The sequence below is a fragment of the Gopherus evgoodei genome, chromosome 4 (genome assembly GCF_007399415.2).
Source record: "Gopherus evgoodei ecotype Sinaloan lineage chromosome 4, rGopEvg1_v1.p, whole genome shotgun sequence".
NCBI lineage: Eukaryota > Metazoa > Chordata > Testudines > Testudinidae > Gopherus > Gopherus evgoodei.
The window spans coordinates 37726336-37742274 of NC_044325.1; the positions used below are offsets into that span (position 1 = coordinate 37726336).

Genomic DNA, 15939 nt, shown 5'->3' on the forward strand with positions numbered 1-15939 from the left:
TGTGTCACAGCATGACTTGTTTGAGTCTCACAGCCAGAAACAAACATTGAGAAATACTGTGGTTTGTTTTTAAGTAACTCCTCCCCTTCCCCCCCAAAAAAACTGTGACAATGGGACAGTCCTTTGGATTTTCGATTAATGAGGGTTAAAAAGATGTTAGAATGAACATTGAATCTAGTTATCTGATCAGTTGCACAGTTGCCACAGATTATAAGAAGAAATGAACTCTTTGATTTTCTGGTAGGGAAAAAGTCAGCACTTCATTCTAAACACTGTGTTATAGTAAACACCTACCCAAAGTTCATATATATTAGTTATTGACATTGGTTTAGGTTGTGACTTGAGCTATTGAGTGAAAATTTGTTTTGCCAATGAGATGATCACTTCACACTCAGTTTCCTTTCCTGAACAGACAGCAACAATCACAGAAACTTGCAGCAAACTGAAAGTTCGTGAATGTTTGTGATGCTTGAACTAGTGCCAGGCAAAGTTTTGGAGTGTGAAGTTCTGTGAACCTATTGTTTTGGATTTGCAAAACTGGTTAGAATTTGCAGACTTATTTGTCTTTTAATTAAGCTTTTTATTATTTTTTTATTTTTTATTAAATGTGATTTGGTGTTGAAGAACAAAAATGAACTTTATTTTATTTAAACAAACAATATTTTACACAGCTCTGGAAGTTGTAAAGGGACCTTAAAATGGGAGTGCATTTGTTTTTCAATACTGAATCAAATTAAAAAAAATAAAGTTTAAACACAAGAAAAAAGGTTGTGTTTTTTTGTGGGGTATGTGTGTATTTTTTAGATAATGGGAAGAATGTGGTACATACAGAAATGAGAACTACACCCAACGTGTTTAGATGGGTTTGTGCATTAATATGTTTCCACCTATTATGAAACTTAACATGTACAAGCAGTAAATTCTTTCACCTATGCATGCAGGTGATAATATATACACAGTGTGTTATACATGTTTGCATAAACATAATCGTGCATGCAGAAATATAAGCAGCTTTTTGGAGGAAAAAAAAGAAGCAAAGCAAACAAACAAACAAACAAAAACCCGTCAGATCATTGTGGAAAAAAAACAATTTTTTTGGTATGTTTTCACAGGCAATCATCCTTTATGTGCAATTTTACTAAACATTGAGGAGCTATACACAGTTTATAATGATCCCATCCCACTGAAATTTCTTTGAAAGTTTGTTGGAAAAATTTCCACAATTAGAAATAATTCTCTGTAGAAAAAATCAAATAAAGAAAATGTATAGAAAATGGAAAATCAGTATGTGCTAATACTATAATTGTTTTAGGATGAACATTCCGTAGATGACATTCCATCATTTAGTGGTGGAAGTTCAAACTGCAAGAAGAGAGGCATAGCTTGTTTCAGATTTAACTTTCTTTTTGTTTTAATACTGCTGGCAAAATATGAAATAAGAAGTCAGACTAAACAAAAATTAGGAATTTTAAATGGAAAAATATTTTACTGGATAGGTAAATCTCATTTGTCATAGCTTCAAAGGAGAGAGGATTATTTCAAATTTGTTAAATCACTAGCAACCAATGTCATATTTGTTTTATTTTATTTGTGCAGGCAAGCTGAAGCAAGAATTTTTCTTAGTAGTGCTCTCTGTAAACAAATTCCCATGTCTTTTCCACCAGAGATATTAAGATCTGAAGAATCAACTTGAAATGCCTGATGAAGTAATGGTGTATTTCTAATTCTCTCTTTCATCTCCCCTTCCCTCTTTTAATTGCCCTGGCACAGAAGCAGTCTCTAGTCTGAATTTCTGTGTGGAGATGCAGAGTGAAATTCCTTCAAAAACTAAGAAATAGAACTGCTCAGAAAAATTTCAACAGGGTGCTTGGAGACGGATAGCTCAGTGGTTTGAGCAGTGGTCTGCTAAACCCAGGGTTATGAGTTCAATCTTTGCGGGAGCCCCTTAATGACATGGGGTAGAAATCAGTACTTAGTCCTGCTTAGTGAAGGCAGAGGACTGGACTCCTTGACTTTTCAAGGTCCCTTCCAGTTCTAGGAGATTGGTACAGCTCCAATTATTTGCAAAGTCAAGTTGATTTCACCAGTATTCTGTTTCAGAAGAAAACCATCTCATTTTGACATCTTCAGAACAAACATTCAGATTTTTCATTTTGAAACAACTTTTCATTTTGAATGTTCTTAACTTTTCTAATATATATATATGAATGCTTAGAATTAATGTAGTGAAACCCATCTTAAGCATCCACTCAAGAGGTCAACAAAATCAGTTGGTTAAGGGAGGTGGAGCAAAATTTTTTCTTGGTAGTTCAGATTCTAATTAATGCTAAAGATCACATACATTACATTCCTTTAAGGCACATTTACACTGCCAGAGTGCCACAAAGGGGCTTAGTATAAATATGACTCCGGCCGAGTTTGAGGATGCTTTGGGATGGACGCTTAAGACAAGAATCTTGCCTAAGAAGGTCATTCTCATGTTAAGATCTCACGGTATGATTTTTTTTTAATGGAAATTAGTTAGTGAATTTTAATTACTGAACAAATTTGAACATGTAAAGCCCTATTGGCTTGCTTTTCAAAGGTTCTGTGCAGCTGCAGTTCCCATTGTCTCCAAGTGCTATATACAGTTGTCAGTGCTAAGTGCTCATTAATTATTACTATTATCATCATCATCAGATTATTGCATTAGTCATACAGTCACATTGCCTTTTTCTCTATACATTTTCTTCCTTCCAGGAATAAGCATACATTTCATGGACTCCTGTATCTCACTGTTTTGACTGAGGAATATTACTGTATATTCCTTATACAGACTGAGGCATTTGCAAAGTTTCCCATCTATCTAATTTCCATCATATGAACAAAACTCTCAGGATTAGGGCTTGAAATGCATGTTCTTCTTCTAGGCCAGTTGAATAATGAAAACACTCTTAATTATTTCCAGCCTCCATAGTGGTGTAAAGTGTAATTAACTATGATGTGCATTTCACAGCCAATTAGAGACGATTGTAGCACCAAACTAACTGGACACAATAGCACCTCTGTAGGGCAATAAAACAAGTTTATCACCTCTTCTTGTTGGCACAAGTGTATTGTGAGTACAGAGTGTAGAATAAGATCAGGAAAGTTGTGAAGATGTTCTTGACAAGATTAATTCTTCACTATTCCAGTCACTTCAAAATCAGGTATGTCTTTGTCATATTCCGTTCATTGTTTTTAAATCATATCTACCTACAAGCCTATCTTATAGGCCCCATCTCCGTCTACCCCAATTTCCCTCCATTAACTGAGTACCAGCCTCAACTGTGTACCTGACTGCATTGTCACCATTGTGGTGGTGTCCATGCTCAAGATTTTATAACAAGTCTCATGATAATAGGTGATTTCCTTAAAGCCCCCCTGCCTGGATTCAAGTGACTATGTGAGAATTTCAACTTTAATTTTACATAAAGGGTATGTCTTCACTACCAACATTAAAGCACTGCCATGGCTGCGCTTTAACGTGGCTGTGTAGTCGCGGCACCAGTGGTGGGAGAGAGCCCAGCACTATAAAAAAATCCACCTCCCCAAGGGGAGTAGCTACCAGCACTGGGAGTGTGGCTGGTGCACTGTCTCCACTGGCGCTTTACAGTAGTGAAACTTGCAGCATTCAAGGTGGTGTTTTTAATACCCCGAGCAAGAAAGTTGCAGCACTGTAAATTGGCTGTGTAGTCAAGGCCAAAGTATATTTCTAGCCCTCATGGTTGCAGAGAAAAGTGTGAAAGTGGGACCCCAGTGTATTTTTGAAAGCTCTATGGCTGGAAATCAAATAGAAAGAATACAATACATATATTATTCTTTTAATTTGACTTCCATTTATTGATACCCCTTAAGTGTGTGTGTTTGTGCATAATTATAATATAAATTTCATACCTTTAAACCAACCCATGATTTTGCAGGGAGGGGAACTGGCTCATGATTTTTGAACATTTGAGGCTGGTAATATTGCCATTATTAGTACCATAGTTTCCTCCTCTGAAGATTCTACCATCTGGAGAAACCTCCCTGGACTTCTCCCCCTTCGTTAACCCTCCAGCTTTTATTAAAATCTTAAGTGAAAAACAAATCTTTCCTACCTTGTTTCTACCATTAAGTTACTCCTTCCCTTTTTTAGTGAGACAAGGTGGGTGAGGCAATATCTTTTACTAGACCAACTTCTGCTGGTTAAAGTCTATGGGCTTGTCTACATATACAGTGTTCTGTGGTGTTTTAATGAAGATGCTACCATAGGTGCTGAATCTCTGGGTGTTCCAGGGCTGGAGCATCCATGGAAAAAAAAATACTGGGTGCTCAGCACTCACCAGCAATCTCCCGATCAGCTGCTCCCTCCCACCTACTGGTAGCCCCACCAATCAACTTCTCCCCATCTCTCCCAGCACTTCCCACCCACCACTGATCAGCTGTTTGCCAGCTGGCAGGAGGCTCTGGGGCAGGGAGAGGGGGTAGTGAGGGCTGAGCACACTCGTGAGAGGGGTCAGGAAGGGGCGTGAGGTCTTGTGGGAAGGGGTGGAGTGAGGGTGGGGCCTCGGGCAGAGCATGGGTCAAGCACCCCCCGGCAACTCATAAAGGTGGTGCCTATGCGCGTTATTACGCCAGTGGGAGAGCTTCTCCCACCAGCATAATTGATCCATCTGCCCAAGAGCCGGTCGCTATGTCGACAGGAGAAGCTCCCCCATTGACATAGTGCTGTCTATGCTGGGGGTTAAGTCAGTATAACTACGTCCCTCAGGGGTGTGAAAAATCCACACCCCTGAGTGATATATTTATATCGATATAAGTTTGCATTGTAGACCTGGCCTCAATCTACACTCAGAATACTACAGAAACTGTAGCACTTTGGTGTGGGTACTGCCTACACTGACCAGAGGGGTTCTCTTATCTGTTTAAGTAATCCATCTCCCCAAGAGGCAGCAGCTAGGTCAAAAGAAGAATTTTTCACACCTCTGAGAAGATGTAGCTATACTAATGTAGATTCCTAGTGTAAATCAGGCTAAAGAGACAAGCTTTCGAGCTACACAGAGCTCCTCTTCAAGACTGTGAATCAGATTGTCCCAGCTAACTTACAAAGTGGAACAGATTGTTAAGCATAAGGAGTTAACCATATTGCAAGAGACTATTCAAGATGAAGTGTACAATTTACACCTCTCTAGTCATAGGATAGAGGGTTAGTGGGTTACATACAGGGCAGGCCTTAGGATTTATGGTGCCCTAGGCGAGATTATTAAACTGGTGCCCCTGTGCCTGATCTGCTCTTAGCAACACAAACATAAGCTTACAGTATTGGAAAACTTGCCACATTCATGTTATTAAAACCAGTTTAACTTAATTAAGCACACTGTAATGCTGATGGACTAGCACTAAAGAAGCAGCACTATAGAAAAAATTCTGATATGACAGAATGATGCAAATAATATATATTTTTTAATTTATCAAAATTTTATTGGAAATTTATATGAAGAGGTATTGAAACAAAGATTTGTTTTTAATTAAAAGCAATCTTTCTGGCTTTTCTGGCTGCAAAATCAGTAATAATGTCATCGTATGACAAAGACAAAGTTGTGTCTTGTTCGATTGCAAGAATAGCAAGACCAGTTAACCGTTCCTGACTCATTGTAGAGCGGAGATAGTTTTTAATGAGCTTTAGTTTTGAGAAACTCCGTTCTCCTGATGCTACTGTTACAGGAATTGTCAGTAGAATACGAGTGGCAATGTACACATTAGGATATATGTCAACAAATTTGCGGGTATGAATAAACTGTACAATGTCCATCACCGATTTTGCATGTGGCAACATTGATGACAATGTACTCAATTCTTCGTACAGTTCAAGTCCATTTAAATCAAAACTATCACCGTGCTTCAAGAGGCTCTCTAGGTTCTTGCACTTTGTCATTAGTTGCTCTTGTTTTCCTATTTCGTTGAATTTAGTTATGTCATACAAAAATCCAAACTGTTCATGGTGTACTTGCAAGGTATTAAACCTTTCATCAACAGCAGATATTGCTTTATCCATCACAACATTAAAAAATTCAACCTCAAATTTCTTTTCTGGATCATCTATGGGCATGATCTGCTGTACAGATTCTTCACAAAGAAGTGTCCCTGGCCTTTTTAACTCATATTAACTATGTATTTACTTTATGAAAGTTGGAGAAAACATTGTGAAAACGTACAACATTGGCTGCCCAACTTCTGGGCTGGCAAAAGTTATACTGACTCACAGGGGAAAAAAAAGCAGGAGAATCTTAGTACAACATATGGTCACTCTATACCAGGGGTCGGCAACCTTTCAGAAGTGGTGTGCCAAGTTCACTGTAATTTAAGGTTTCTCGTGCCAGTAATACATTTTAATGTTTGTGGAAGGTTTCTCTCTATGTCTATATTATATAAATAAACTATTGTTATTATCTGAGGTCTTGGCCACTGGTCCTGCTCAAGCCACTGCCAGCTGAGTAAATGAAACCCCAAACCGGCAGCGGGCTGGTGGCTGGAACCCTAGACATGGATCCCAGGCCCTGCTCAGCCCGCTGCTGGTCTGGGGTTCTGACCACCAACTCCTGCCAGCCAGGATCCCGGCTGCCAACCTCCCCTCAGCCCGCTACCAGCCTGGGATTCTGCTCACCCAGGCTGGCAGGAGGCAGAGTGGGGCTGGCGGCTGAGCTCCTGACTGGCAAGGGGCCGGCAGCCGGAACCCCGGAGTAGCAGTAGGCTGAGTGCTGCTGGCACCCCAGACTGGCAGCAGACTGAGCCACTCCCCCCCCCGGCCCTGCTCAGCCCGCCACCAGCCCACTCAGCCCTCTGCCGGCTGAGTGAATGGAACTCCAGGCTGACAGCAGGTTGAGTGGTTCAGCTGGCCTGCTCAGCCCACTGCCAGCCTGGGGTTCCTTGGGGGTCCCCAGGCCAGCAGCAGGTGCTGAGTGGGGCCGATGGCTGGTATCCCAGCTGGCAATAGGGCAGCAGCCGGAACCCCAGAGCAGTGATGGGCTGAGCCGCTCAGCCTGCTGCTGCATACCATCAAAAATCAGCTCACCTGCCACCTTTGACACGTGTCCCATAGGTTGCCGACACCTGCTTTATACACTAGTAAGGAGATGAGCATATTACAGTTGTTGGAGGGCTCTTATCAGGAGTAACAGGCTATAGGAAAGTCAGTCAACATTTTTTGTTTCTCTGATGAAAACTGGCCCACTCCCTGCCTCAAACCAAACCTGTCACTAATAATTGTCAAAAACTTAATTTTCTGTTTTTGGCTAAGATATTGATTTAAAAAAAAATATTGAAATTGGATTCAGGATTGTTAGCAAGAATTTTCGGCAAACAGTTGTTAAATGACAATCTAAATGGCAACACAGTACTGCTTTCATGCTTGGCTCACCCCCCAGCCTGCTGGTCCCACAGCTGCAGTAGAGGAGGAGATAGGTGGAAAACTGCAGGACCCCAAAATCCACCTCTTGGGGTGCAGAGTGGCAACAGCAGCAGCAAACCCTCAGGTCCAATCACATGCCAATGAGCACGACCACCAGCCTTATGGACCATGGTTAAGTTAGCACAGCATCTGATCTCAGGGACGGGGCACCCATGGAGCCACAGCAGCTCATCCTGCCCTATGCAGCTCCCCCCGGATGAGATGGATCGCTGGCAGCTGCCAGCCTGGGGGAGAGGCGCTCCCCAGCTAGGGTGGCCAGATCCAGATGTCCTGATTTTATAGGGCCAGTCCTGATATTTGGGGCTTTGTCTTATATAGGCACCAATTACCCCCACCTACAGTGACCAGACAGAAAGTGTGAAAAATCAGGACAGGGATGGGGGAGGGTAAAAGGAGCCTATATAAGAAAAAGACCCCAAAATTGGTACTGTCCCTATAAAATAGGGATATCTGATCACTGTACCCCAATCCCCTATCCTGATTTTTCACACATCTGGCTAACCCCAGCCAAGCCCTGTGTGACATTCCAATTCTGGCTGCCTGCCGAGAAAGTGAGTTACCTTCACTTTCATTCCTCAGCAGGCAGCCAGCCAGCCTTCCGTCCCCACCTATCCCCCAGCACCTCACCCAACCCAGCCCTGACGGAGCGGAGGGAGGAGAGAGAGAGGGGTGCTCCTGGGGAGGAGGGAGAAAGGAGGGGGTGCTCCGTGGGGCGGGGGGGAGAAGAATGGATGTTATGGGGAACAACAAAGGATACTGGTTCCAGAGCCACAGAACCTGCCTCACTTCAGCCAGGGGGAAAGAGTCACACTCACAGGTGAGCTCCTTCCCCAACCCCTACCTCCTCCCCTTCCCAGAGACCCCTGCAGCCAATCCCATTCCTCAGACTGTGCTGCATTCGGCTCTCTCTAGGACCTAGCAGCCCTGCTTCTACACTGTCTGGGCTGCCTGCAGAGTGATGCCCCCAGGCAAAGTGAGGCCCTACTGCGGCTGCCTATTCTGCCTATGCCTAAGGACGGCCCTGGTTACATATTGTTGTTATAAGACATAAAATCGGCATTGCTATTAAGTCCATGATTTTTAGTGTCTAGCAATGTTATGAATTTAAGCTTTCAGCACTATCAAACAGTACAAACAATTATTAGCCAGGCACTAAAGATGACGTACCCATTCAGCTGGAATCTCTGCCACTTTATCTGAGGCATGTGGTTTGTTGGCAACAATTCTATGACATGAAGTAAGTGAAAGGGGATCTTCTTACTGAATGAGCACCCTTTGACGGGGAGGCTATGTCCAGATTTTGGGACAGGTGCACATTGAAGGAGAAACAAAATGGTTTCACATGATACAGTTTCAGTTTGCTAGGTAATAAGATCTATGGACAGCAAGAGAAAGTTTGTACTAGGGCTGGTCAAATCTTTTCCATTGAAAATTAGTTTTGATGGAAAACTGAGTTTTTAATAAAATGTTTTTTCCCCTTTCCACTGCAAATTTCATTTTCTTATTGAAAGATTTCAGCCAAAAACAAACAAAAAAAATTTTAACCAAAAATGTGAGCTGTAATGTATCCTGATACTTGTAGTTTGCTCCTCGTGTCCTTATTCTTCTCTAAGAACCAGGATCTCCAGCTGGACTACATCTCCCATAATGCACCATGAACAGGGACAGGCTGTTGCATACTTCCCTCACCAAAAGGAGAGACTAGGATGCATTATGGGAGATGTAGTCCAGTTGGAGCTCTTAGCTCATAGAAGAGAATGGGCAGGCAAGGAACAAACTTCAACTCCCATGAGGCACACATCCCATTTTTGGACAAAATATTTCAGTTTTCAAAATATCTGTGGAAAATTTAGAGAAAAATGCAAATTTCCATGGGGGGTGGGAGGGAAACTGGACCAGCTCTATTGGTACAGGACAATGTGGGCCTCCAAAATGAACTTCAAACCCTAAACCAAAAGAGAAATATTATAGGTGTAGTTAAGGTACAGTGGTGATGTGTGGGGATCCAATATACCAGAACGGCTTGCTGGCATTATAAAGATTCATTGTAGCTTATATAATACATCTCACCCTTTTAAAAAAAAAACAAACCATTGTAGCTGTATCTGTGATTGGAGGTATGTGATGTACTACAATGCTATTGCTTGCTTTGGTCTTGTAAGAGTGCAAGACAATTAGATGTGCTAAGCATATTGAAACTAAAATGCTGAAAAAGATCTTCTTTTAATCCTTAACAGTGATAATGTCCTGTTAATTTTAAGGGAAAACATGAGATACATTCTCATAACCACATCTATAAGTTCGAGGGGTGATCTCATACAATATCACCTGTAGCAGTGAAGTCACTGGGAGATCGGATGTTTCTTTAAATTACCAGTGACTTTATCTGGATTAGGATTTTTTGGACCTTTATTTCTAAATGAGTGCAGGTCTATTGGTGGTAGTGGCAATGAAACTGGTAGTGTAGAGACAACTCAGATGTGTCTTGACTACAGTAAAGCTGTACCCAGTGGGAATTAATTGTTCAAAAAAATAGGGTAGGAAAAAAAAAACATTATGAGTGCAATTGTTCAGTATAAATGAAGAAAGGTTGGAAACATCACACAACACTTTCCCCCTATAGCCCAGTAGTTCATCTGTACTTGTGTAGATTAAATATGAAATGTTATGACATTTTGGGACTTGTTCTTTAAAATGGCTCATTGCTCACAAAAGAAGAGCCTGTTAATTCTTTTAAACTTTGATACAGAGCTGTTTAAATAAACTAAGCTTTACGGAGATGACCTGCAGGGAAACATTTGCACTTGAGCTTTCTTCCTCAAAGGGAGAAGTCTGAATTTTGCTTTTAATATCATATGGATGGGCAGGGGCTGTATTTTCTCAGCAAAGAAAAGATACAGAGGCCTTGAAAGATGATTATAGGAAAAGACAGACAGGACTGAGATTTCTCAATTGCCTCCTATGACTCCTAAAATCATAAGACATTAACTGTGTAGTTAGCAAATTGGATGCCCACTTTAATGCTAATGATTGAGTCTCAATTAGTGCTCTAGAAGAAGGTGACAGTTTCAAGATCTCTGCTTTGTGCCCCAGGAGAAAATTACTTTCTGACCCTTGATTTGGAAATTAGGGCAAATCAACACTTAAAATGCTGCTGTAGGACTTTAATGAGGACTGTCAATGTCGTATAAAAAGTTAATATACCTCCCCGAGAGAGAGTAGTGATGTTGGCAGGAGAAGCTCTCCCATTGACATAGCACTGTCTACGCAGGGATTAGGTCAGTATAGCTATGTTGCTCAAGGGGTGTGAATTTTTCACACCTCTGTGCAATGTGGTTATACCAATATAAATTTGTAATGTAGACCAGATCTTAGTTTTGTCCTGCGCAGAAGAGCAAGAATTGCCACTCATAGGTAAATAATAATCCTGCTGCTCATACTGAATTTGTGGATGTTCAGCACTTCTGAATATCAAGATACTAGAATCAAGAGTGCCTGATTCTGCTCTTCTTAACACTGGTTTAAATGAGAAGAAACTCCCTTGAAGTCAATGGAGTTACCCAGTGTAAAATTGGTGTAAGTCAGAAAAGGATGGTTTCTTGTTAGTACAGTGAAAGTGGAGGACGCATAAAACCACAGCACCCAACAGTTATTCTTGATCATATACTCAAAAGGTTGTATATGTCCCATGCAGTCACGGCACTAAAAAGGCCAGATTTTCCTGTGTGCTGGAGCTGCATTTGGCACACCTGTGGATGGGGGACATAAATGGGAGAAGTAGCTGGAATATTTTTCATGAAATATATTTTTGTCAAAATAAGTTGCCAGAGATGAAATATTTTGTAGAGAGATATCAATTCTGACAAAGTTTTCACTGTGAAGGTTTCTGCAATCCAGAGCTGTCCGATGTTCAGGCACTTCTGATATGAGACTGTGTGTGAGAGCGAGAGAAATTGAAAATCATGACCTTTCTGATTTGAAAACAGAGGTTTTGATACAATTTAGTGAAAGGTTTGGTTCCATTCTGCAGCAGAACCAAAATCATTTTTGAAATTTCACATCTTTGTAAAATGGAATTTTTGTTCTCCAATTAGCTTTAATAAAAAAAGCCATTTATTGCCTTTTCATTCCGATTACCCACTAAACTTGGGAGTAGCTGCAGGCTGATTCAGCCCCTGGAGTAAGTTAGAGCAGCCTCACGGGTGTACTAACTTGTATCAATAATGTCCCCAAGGGACTGTGCCACTGGTCCAGACTTACTGAAGTGCAACATAGTCTGGCCTGACTCTAAGCATGACTAGTATACCGGAGCAAGCAACAAATGGCATAGAGGTGGCTACACTAGCTTTACACAACTCAAGCATTCCTCCATACAAGGGAAATCCTCAGCTGATTGTGTATGATAGCTTTCTATCCCATCTGCACTTCCTGAGCAATGGGAAGGAGACAGAGTGGGACTGAGGATATGGACCCCATTATCAAACATACAGGATAAATTAACAACTTCATTCCAAAAACTGCTGTGCCTGTAACTAATACCAAAGTTAAAAGAAAATTGAAATCAGCTACAGGCATATACCATGCTTGTGCATGTTCAGCTAGAGAATGGAATGAATCATCCTTTGTACTTGTCTGTAGTAGAGTGAATGGGAAGACAAAACAGAAAGGAGATTAACCAGAAATATTTACTTGATACTCTTGTTTGAAGTAAAACAGTTTATAAAAGTACAAGGTAGGCTTCTGAGACAAGCAGTTAATGATAATCCTTTAGGCCAAAACTGAAAGATCATAGGCAGATGTTCTTACTAATCACCTCATAGAAATGAGGAATGTAGTATATGAGATCTCTATATGATGCAATATTTTTTTTTAAACACTGACATTTCTATGTTTGGCTTTGTTTTTTATTTTACAAAGATTAACATAATTTGGAAGCAAAAATATCTGGCACCTTTTTGGATAAAATGGATTGAAAATTTCCTTCTGGTTGGAATGGGTTTCTGGGAAACAGTTGCATGATTAAGAGGATACAGGGGCTTTCAGTTCTAGGCTGCCAGCTCAAATTCAGCCTAAGTTAGAAATGCCTAACAGTCCTTATCTGATGGCTGCATAGCAATTTATGTGTAACAAGTTAGAGTCCCTGGTCCAGATCCTACACAAATTGTCTCCACACAAAATCAAATATCCATTTGGCAGAAGTAGAGACTTTTATTGGTAGTTCCACCAATAAGGCCAAGGCTTGCATGAACTATTTTCTCACCCATAATGATGGACACTCTAGATCAGGGTAGAAACATATAATCAATGGGTAATGTGGACAACTAACCTTAATAAAGATATGCAACCATTGTATTATATTATATAGTAAACTTGCATTATTAATCCATAAACAATAAAGAAGTATCTTATTGCTAAATTTGTCTTTCCTTTTGTACCATACACCTGTAAATATGTTAGCCTTAAACCTTAGCAAGTTTATGCTGCATAGAATTGGAAGGGACCTCAGAAGGTCATCTAGTTCAACCCCCTGGTCAAAGCAAGACCAATCCCCAACTAGCCCCCTCAAGGACTGAACTTACACAGCCCTAGATTTAGTAGGCTAATGCTCAAACCACTGAACTATCCCTCCCCATGAATGGAATACTTAACTAGAGGAGGATACCATAGTGTAGGTTGACACTATGAGGCACTGAGCCTGAATAGCATAGGACAACCTCTGTGCCTGTGGCTGGAGTAAGAGTTGTGGCAAGGGGAAAAAGTAGTGTTGCTGAGCATCCCTATACCCTGATAATTGCCAGCTGGCAGCTTGGTCCATAACGGCATTTTACGTATGGTACAAACTACAGCAGCTTTCAGGTTGCCCTAACTTACCGTATCTACTCGCTCATAAGCCAATTTTTTTTAGTAAAAGAAGGGAAGCATCAGAGAAGGGGGTCGGCTTATGAACGAATATAGAGAGGGAGAGGTGGGACACAGCCCCTCCCTCCAACAGAGGGAAAAAGGAGAGGCAGCACCGCCAGAAGGGAAGAGGCAGGGCTGGAGTCTCTCCACTTCTGGCCACGCTGCTTTCCCCTAAGCCTCTAAAGCAGCTGCAGGTCTGGGGCTGGCAGGCTGCAGCCATGCCACTCGGCCCCGCCCCCCAGAGCAGGTCGTGGCCGTGCTGCCCAGCCCACCAGAGCATGCTGCAGCTGTGCTGCCTGGCCCTGAGCATTGGAACATGCTACAGCCGAGCCGCTCCAGCCAGACTAGAGATATCCTCCCCTGGCCCTCTCCAGATAAGATGGAAAGAGATGGGATGGGGAGAGTGTGGGGGTCCTGGGCTAAGGGTGGGGTCATGTGGGGGGTGGTCACAGGGTTTACTCCCCTGACGCCCAGCTTCTTCCCCCCCCAAATTTCCCCATCAGTTGCTGTCCCGGCCAGTCAGGATAAGCAGCTGGTATGCCGGGACACTTTGCTAACTTAGGTTAACCTCCGTCCCTGTGGATGCTCGAGGTAAACATACCATCTCAGCCCACCAGCAGCTTATCCTGATGGCCTGGAAGCCAAAGTTTGCTGATCCCTGAATTATAGGGTCGATTTATGAACGGATTATAAACATTTTTCCATTTTTACTTATACATCTTGCAGGAGGTCAGCTTACAAATGAACCAGCTTATGATCAAGTATATACGGTACTCTATGGAACACACCTGCACCTGGATGGCCGAGAATTGGACAAATCAAAAGCAGCTTTAAGCCCCTTTTCTTTCTTGGCTCCCCACCCTGCTCCCCGGAATTATATTTTGCGCTGCTCTGAGACAATCATTCTGACTAGCTAACTGAACTATACTTAATTGTTCTTGCATTCAAGTGAAAGCAAAAGGACTCATCTCAGAAAATAATGTTAATCAAGCCCATGTTTGCTTTTGTAATACAAAAGGGTTACTTAAGTAGATGAAAGATGGTAATGAACTTAGATTTCATCTGAAGCCTTCCTGGATAGATATATAATTATATATAATTTGAATATAAAAGTGAGAAGCAAATCTAAGTTAAGCAATCTCTAGAAATTTTGCAGTTCTGGTATGTTCTTGTCTGAGCTTCAGGAACTGTTTATTTGAATAATGACATGATTTGATGAGTTAACAAGGTGCATACAAAGCAATTGTCTGGAAGTATCTGTCACATACTGTAGTTACCTAAGTCATGTTCCTAAAGAGAAGTTTTTCAAATACTTGCATGTATTGATTAATGACAGAACTAGATGGGCCATCAGCCATTACACCTGCTTAATGACAAACACACTCCTGCTCTCCACAGAAACACAAGTCTCTAAACTAAAATTAATTTTGAAAGCTACAAGCTTGGAGGCTTTCCTGTCTTTTGCATCATAGTCAGTATGAAATTATATCTGAAATCTGTACCTCATATTCTTTTAATTTATCATAATAAGGTGTGAAATTGTATGTTGTTCATTATGAATTATTTATCCCTGATCAAGAATCCAGGGAAGTTATTCTAAGGATTTTGAATTCTATATTCTGGGTATTTTAATAAGAATGTTTATTACAACCAAAGGGAAGTAATGGTTTTGATGCTGGTTGATCAGATCATGCCAAAGGTATTCAGGCCAATTCACTTGTCTGTTAGTATACATCAAAGTGATTGTTGAATGTAGAAGAGTATCTTTGGTGTTTAGATTTCATAAAACTAATGGGACATTGCTTGTATTGTTTTCACTTATCTGTATTCTGTTATAATGCAGTACACACATTTACATTGTGTATACCCCTGTAATTAAATAACCCATCAAAGAAGTCTTGTGGGATGCAAATGAAAGACTTTAACAGAAAAGTGCTAATTTCAAAGCAAATGGCCATCATGTGTGATGACCAGAGACCAAAGATTCCTTACTCACCATAATCAGAGGAAAAGTCTACGTGAAAAGAGACACTGTCAGCTTGTTTTCTGTCAGAAGAAGATATAAATATGGACTCAAGGAAAGATCTTTCATCTCTGGACAGTTTGGACTCTTACGGGCAAGTGTACCAGATGCAAAGCGGAGATCCCAAAACACAATCTGGGTACCCTGAAAAGACTTTTGGGAAATTGGCAGTTCATTACATCACAACCAACATTTGGAATTACAAACCATGACTTACTTCTTAATATATTTTACTAGCTTTAACCTCTCAATAACTCTCATTTCCTTTTCTTAGCTAATAAACCTTTATTTAGTTTACTATAGAATTTGCTGCCAGCATTGTATTTGATGTGAGATCTGTAATACCAACTGATCTGGTGTAAGTGATTGGTCTCTTGGTACTGAAGAGCAATCTAGTGTGGTCTGATTTTTTGTTTTGATTTTGATTTAAGTGACCTTTTATCACAAAGTCCAGTTTGTCTGGGTGGCAAGATAGATTGGAAAGTCTAAGGTAACTGACTGTGCCTCCATGGTAAGATTGTTATAGTGATCCAGGAGTTCATATTTG

The 15939-nt window shown here is 41.1% G+C and overlaps 1 long non-coding RNA gene across 1 annotated transcript; it reads left to right on the top strand.

Moving 5' to 3' along the window:
* The first annotated feature begins 8243 nt into the window (after positions 1–8243).
* LOC115651363 lies at positions 8244–15689 on the top strand. Its single transcript, XR_004000338.1, has 2 exons — positions 8244–8285; positions 14096–15689. It is a non-coding gene; the product is annotated as an uncharacterized LOC115651363 (long non-coding RNA).
* Positions 15690–15939: the final 250 nt, after the last annotated feature.